The following is a 5748-nucleotide window of genomic DNA, read 5'->3' on the forward strand; positions in this document are numbered from 1 at the left end:
CATTCTCTCATATATTTAAACAATTAATTGTAAAATAATTAATTCAACGTCGGACTTTCTGTCTGTTTACTAATACTTATCTTGTTCAGTTTAGTTTATACCCATAATAGATGAACGGAAATAAGTACTTTTTTAGGAAAATTTACAACTAGATGAACGGAATTAAGTACTTTTTAGGAAAATTTACAACTCAAATTTTCAAAAACAAAATTCTCCACTTTTTACCTGGATGTTTTCTCTGTCTCGAAGCCGCAACCGTTGACCCCGTATCAAACGTAGCTACCAACACCTCACATGACGTATTCTCGATGTTGAGGTATTGACAATATACAATCACATTTATCAATATACAGCAAGTAAGTAATTTGGTGTTGAATGCCAGTAGATCAGAATTTGTTAATTGAACTTTACCTGTTTAAGGGGCACTAGCTGCCAAGTTCATGTTCTTCATCGATTTTAATAAAATTCACATAACGTGTATAGTGTTGAATTGTTTATTAAAATGTTGCCCACAATCTTGGCTGATATGCATAAAACCATTATATTTCATGACACTGCATGAAAAAGAAATGGACTTATCGCATAATACCAGAACCAGAGACATATATATTGTATCTAATATCTCTGCCAGAACTAAAAAATAAACTACAGTAAGTCCACATACACATAAGAGGGTATGGATGTGAATTAACAGAATAGAGAACAAAGGACAAAGAAAAAAAGGAATAAAGAATAGTGAATGAATGGAAAGAAAGTGTAAGTTATTAAAAATATAACTAAAAAAAGAAGACAGAAACAAAGATACCCCTCCGAGACGAGCCTTACATGCACTGTTATTACCCAAGGTTAATTTTACGGCGGCCCATTTTATTTTGGCTTAGAAATAAACATAATTGACAAGTTTCCTTCCCCTGCATTCTGGATCCCACATGTAAATAGCACGGTGATTTCAAAAAGACATTGATACATCATTACAACACTTGCCGTCAGTGTTTGAATATATTGATTAAGAAGGTACAATGTATAGAAGATTAATGCACGCACACTTTTATCCACCACTGGCCTAAATAGTTAGTCCGCAAACAACGAGGGTCATAAAAACCCAGCACTTTGAACACAGCCACCGGCATGGTGTGAATCTGAAAGCTTCCCACTATCCATTTCTACCCATAGAAAACTTTTGCCTTTCATTTATCAAAAATGAAATATGTTGATATTAATGGTATATAAGAATTATTGGGGAATTCAAACCATTCCTATTGTAAGTGATAAAACTAAATTTATATCAGGGTGATTGAAATGAGGACAAAAAAAGGGGGGATCAGGAGTTCAGGGCCCCCTGTTTGGGAAAAGAATTGGTTGATTATATATGGAATCACTGAGTCATGGCAGGAGCAGGCCCCTCTTAGGCAGTCGGTGGGCCCACTTTTGAAAAATTCTGGATCCACCACTGTGGTCATGGTAGTCTTCAGTTGTATTATCTTTTTAAAAAAAAAATACACCTGTATATAGTGTATATTCTTTAGTGTAAATCAAGAGAAATACTGTGAACTATCTGTGCATTGGGGCTTATTAAAAGGTATTTCGTGGGGAAGAAAGAAGGGAGGGTGAGTCCATGGGAGGTAATCCCCACCCCTTTCAATTTGAGAATATGCTATTATCTTGTAACGGTCCAGATCCCCATCCCTAAACCATATATATTCTTGAATGGGGCGATAAAACAAATCAAATGAAATTAAAAGGAGGTCTTTGGGGGTTATCCCACCCTGTTCAATTGGAGAATGTGCTATTATCTTGTGAACGATCTAGATCCCCACCCCTAAACCATATATATTCTTGTCGGGGACAATAAAATTAATAATGAAATAAAATAAAAGTGAAGTCCCACCCCCTCTAGTTTGAAAACTTGTAAACGGTCAAGATCCCCACCCCTAAACCATATTTATATATTCTTGTATAGAACAATAAAACAAATCAAAGGAAATATAGGGAGAGTCCATGGGGTTCACCCCCACTCCCACATGTTTGAGAAACTTTTAAATGGTTGAGATCCCCTGTCATCCAGTGGTTAGGTGAAAAAATTTCAGGATCCCTGATCCCCACCCTCAAACCATATATATTCTTGTATGAGACAATAAAACAAATCAAATGAATATAGGACCATCCCCTTTGTCTTGGGTTGGGAACCCACTTTTTAAAATGGCTGGATCCGCCCTGGCATACCATCTAGCTAGCTATAAAGGCTTTAAAGATATGAAATCAAACAAGGAAATTAACAGTGTAGGCAACTGTTTTGAATTTAAAAATAGTCTTTTACATATATAACAATGTTGAATTTTTTGTGCATTTATTTTTGCTTATCGTATTTTCAATAATGGACAAAATTGCATGATTGAATATTGTAATTTAAGAAAAATCAGCATACATGATATAAAATGGAAAGTGGAAACTGGGAATTTGACAAAGAGACAACAACCCAATCAAAGAGCAGACAAAGGCCAAAGGTCACCTATATATATGGGTCTTCAATGCAGTGAGAAAAATTCGGCACTGGTCTTCAGCTCATAAATATGTATCAGAAATGAAAACGAGATACAGCTTTCAGTTGTATTAATAAAAACCTCACAATAAGTTCTGAATATCAGAATATATATATACAGTATTGCAAGATTCTCTCAAAATGTACACATAGAGCTGAAAAACTGCCAGTGACTGTAAAATTAATCATGCTTACATTAAAGTCCATGGAGTCCATCTTAATATGCATACTCACGTACAAAGGAATATAAGTATGCAATAGACATCAAGTTTTCAAAAATAAGAGTATCTATGCCATTAATTTACGACAAGATCTTAATCAATCTTAAGTAATAATTTCGGTTTGTTTAAATATTTCGGAGGTTAGTATGACCTCCTCTTTGGTGATGATGTTTTCGTTTTAAAGTTGGGAAAATTGTTTGTACATGTACCAACAAAAATAAAAACACAAAGTCAATCTAGAATTATGTTTTTATCATTTTTTTATGCTTAGGTTGTCAGCAAGATGAAAAGGACAAGTATGCAGTTCAAAATTCAAAATGTGGATAAGTTACCTTTGCAGATTTTCATACTTTGCATGAATGAATTCAAAGGTTATATGATGGACAGCAGAGAAAGAAAAAAACAACTTTTCAATTATCCTGCTCCTGGATAAATGTAAAACATCTTGTTCTTCGGTAAGTTTTATGCTCTGTTTTGATAGTGTTAGTGCATTGGGCCATTCCAGTTAATTTCTGACAGGTGGGGATGGATGGGGAGATTTTTTTTCATACCTATCAGAAAAAAAATCACGAAAAACTACCTATCAGATCTATAAATTAAGACCTATCAGATGTAGAGTTTCTGTTCATATTGGGTGGATGGGCTTTCATGGGGAAAATTGACCTATCAGAATTTTTTACTGCAAGGATTGTACCCATCAGAATTTTAAATCCAATACCAGATAATGCATGATACGAAACTGTCTACATTCCAAAGCACCCCTAAGATATGAAATAGTAATTTTTGTAACCCCTAAGATATTAATTATTTTTGATTATTGACAGCTTCAAGACCCTCAGAAATTTTTGCGTATAATTGAACGTGTCAGATGAAATAACCCAAAATTTAACCCCTAAGATGTATAAATTTTACACCCCTCAGAAAGGACCATCCATCCCCCTTTATCAGATATTAACTGGAATGGCCCATTCATCTTTCCAGTCTTTCCTCTAAATTGTAAGTTTTTGGTGAGTGTTCACCATGAATTTCAGTAAGTAACTGGTGGATTTACATGTATATACTCAAAATTTAGTACTAATATTAATGGGATTTTAGCATGACATCCTGCCAAATGCTTATTATAAATCATGTTTATGTTCCAGAACATACAAGTATTTGGACTGTACGCATACAGTCTGCCCAATTTTAAGAAGTTGGTCAAGTTTATTACAAACAAATGTACAGTACAGATCAACATAACTGAAATCTTTAATAGATTAATACAAAATGTTTAATTACAGTTAAAATAAAAACACAGGTTTGGTCGAGCTGGTACCAGACAGTACAAGTATACTTAAATGGTCTGACTGTACACATATGGTGGGACTGTAAGTTCTGGACCGTAAAAGTAAGATCCGAATACTGATATGGTCTGGAACATTTATACATGTCTTAAAATTAATATCAAACACATTGGTGTTTTTGAACTTGGTAATAAGTTATTTGATAGAACTATAATGTTTTGGGATATCAAAATCAAAAATATCCCATTTTTACTTTTTATAAAGAAGAAGATTAATGATGTATGTTTAAATGTAGATCAAAATGAGACAGCAAGCCAACAACAACATGAACACAAAAAATAAGGATAAAACATACATATTTTTTTTGTATCAATGTTATAATTTCCAATATGTTCAAAGAGTTCAAGGTATTTTTTCATTGAAATAAAACACAAATTGAAATCTGTCTGAACTTCAAAAGCTTAAAGAAATATTGTTTCTGTTGCCTGCGTTTTGTATAATATATTGCAAATTCTTGTGAATAATGGAATGTTATTATAATTGCCTAAAGTTTTAACATTGATCTTTATACTGTTAATTCATAAATTATTGCGTGCATTCTGTCATTTTAGACTTAAATGCGATTTTAAATTTTACGCTTTTGAGAAAAATCCTGTTTAATCCATATAAAATATTTCATAATGCGAGTTTAAATTATTGCATTTACAACTCTGTTGCATTTTTCGCAACAAAAAAAAACTCGCATTAATTCCGAATTTATAGTATATATATTAATATATATCATGTATATAACTTGGGAAAATACCCAAATGTTATAAAGAAGAATAAATTAATTGATTGGTATATGGTATTAGAATAGGAAGATGTGGTATATTGCTAATTTGACAACCCTCCATCAGAGACCAAAGGATGTAGGCCGTTAGCAACTGATGACACTGGACAACCTTTAACAATCAGTAAAATCCATACCGCATAGCTATTTTTATTGAAAATCATATTATTGCTACATGTATGAAAACAATTTTGTATAATCCATTACTTTAGATTTTATTGGTTCTTTTTCAGAAGGATTGAAATTCACCACCTGGAATACATGGAGAAAACATAGAAACAAGACCAGAATAAATTCAAAGACAAAAGTTGGATCAGTTATTATTTTCATCACTCTGTCAATGATTGGAAGTTCTTTTAAATTCAAAAAAATATTGAAACCACAATAATGTCAAAGTTTTGTGCTGAATGTCTAAAAAGTGGACTATACCATCAAACAATGCTGGATGATTAGAAAATATTAATGTTTTGTGTTGAGGGATATTGTGAAAAAAATAGATTTACTTAAATAGATACTAGTATGTTAAGCCTAACAATAGAGTTTTTATTGATTTCAAATGGCAAATAATTGTGTTTCAAGAAAGTATTCTATAATTCATGAATAAACATATATTGATACTTACATTATCTGCTTTGTTGTTTAAAAGTTTAGTTTTGAACAGTTAAAGAACAATATGCTAAATTAACATTTCCCAAGAAAAAAAGATATTCAATTAAAAAGATTCATCTTATTATAATTTACTACCAAATAGAACACATTGTAACATACACATTACTGTTTATTTATATCTATATATTTACAATTAGAATCCCATGGGATTTTTTTTGTCCCATGGGACAACAAATATCCCATGGGACTACAATAATCCCATGG

The 5748-nt window shown here is 32.2% G+C and overlaps 1 long non-coding RNA gene across 1 annotated transcript; it reads left to right on the top strand.

The window, feature by feature from the left end:
• The first annotated feature begins 918 nt into the window (after positions 1 to 918).
• Positions 919 to 5498, top strand: LOC139508167 (uncharacterized). The gene is made up of 3 exons (XR_011661112.1): positions 919 to 1014; positions 3032 to 3215; positions 5109 to 5498. It is a non-coding gene; the product is annotated as an uncharacterized lncRNA (long non-coding RNA).
• The last annotated feature ends 250 nt before the right edge of the window (positions 5499 to 5748 follow it).

Source organism: Mytilus edulis, unplaced genomic scaffold (assembly GCF_963676685.1).
Source record: "Mytilus edulis unplaced genomic scaffold, xbMytEdul2.2 SCAFFOLD_1575, whole genome shotgun sequence".
Classification (NCBI taxonomy): Eukaryota; Metazoa; Mollusca; class Bivalvia; order Mytilida; family Mytilidae; genus Mytilus; species Mytilus edulis.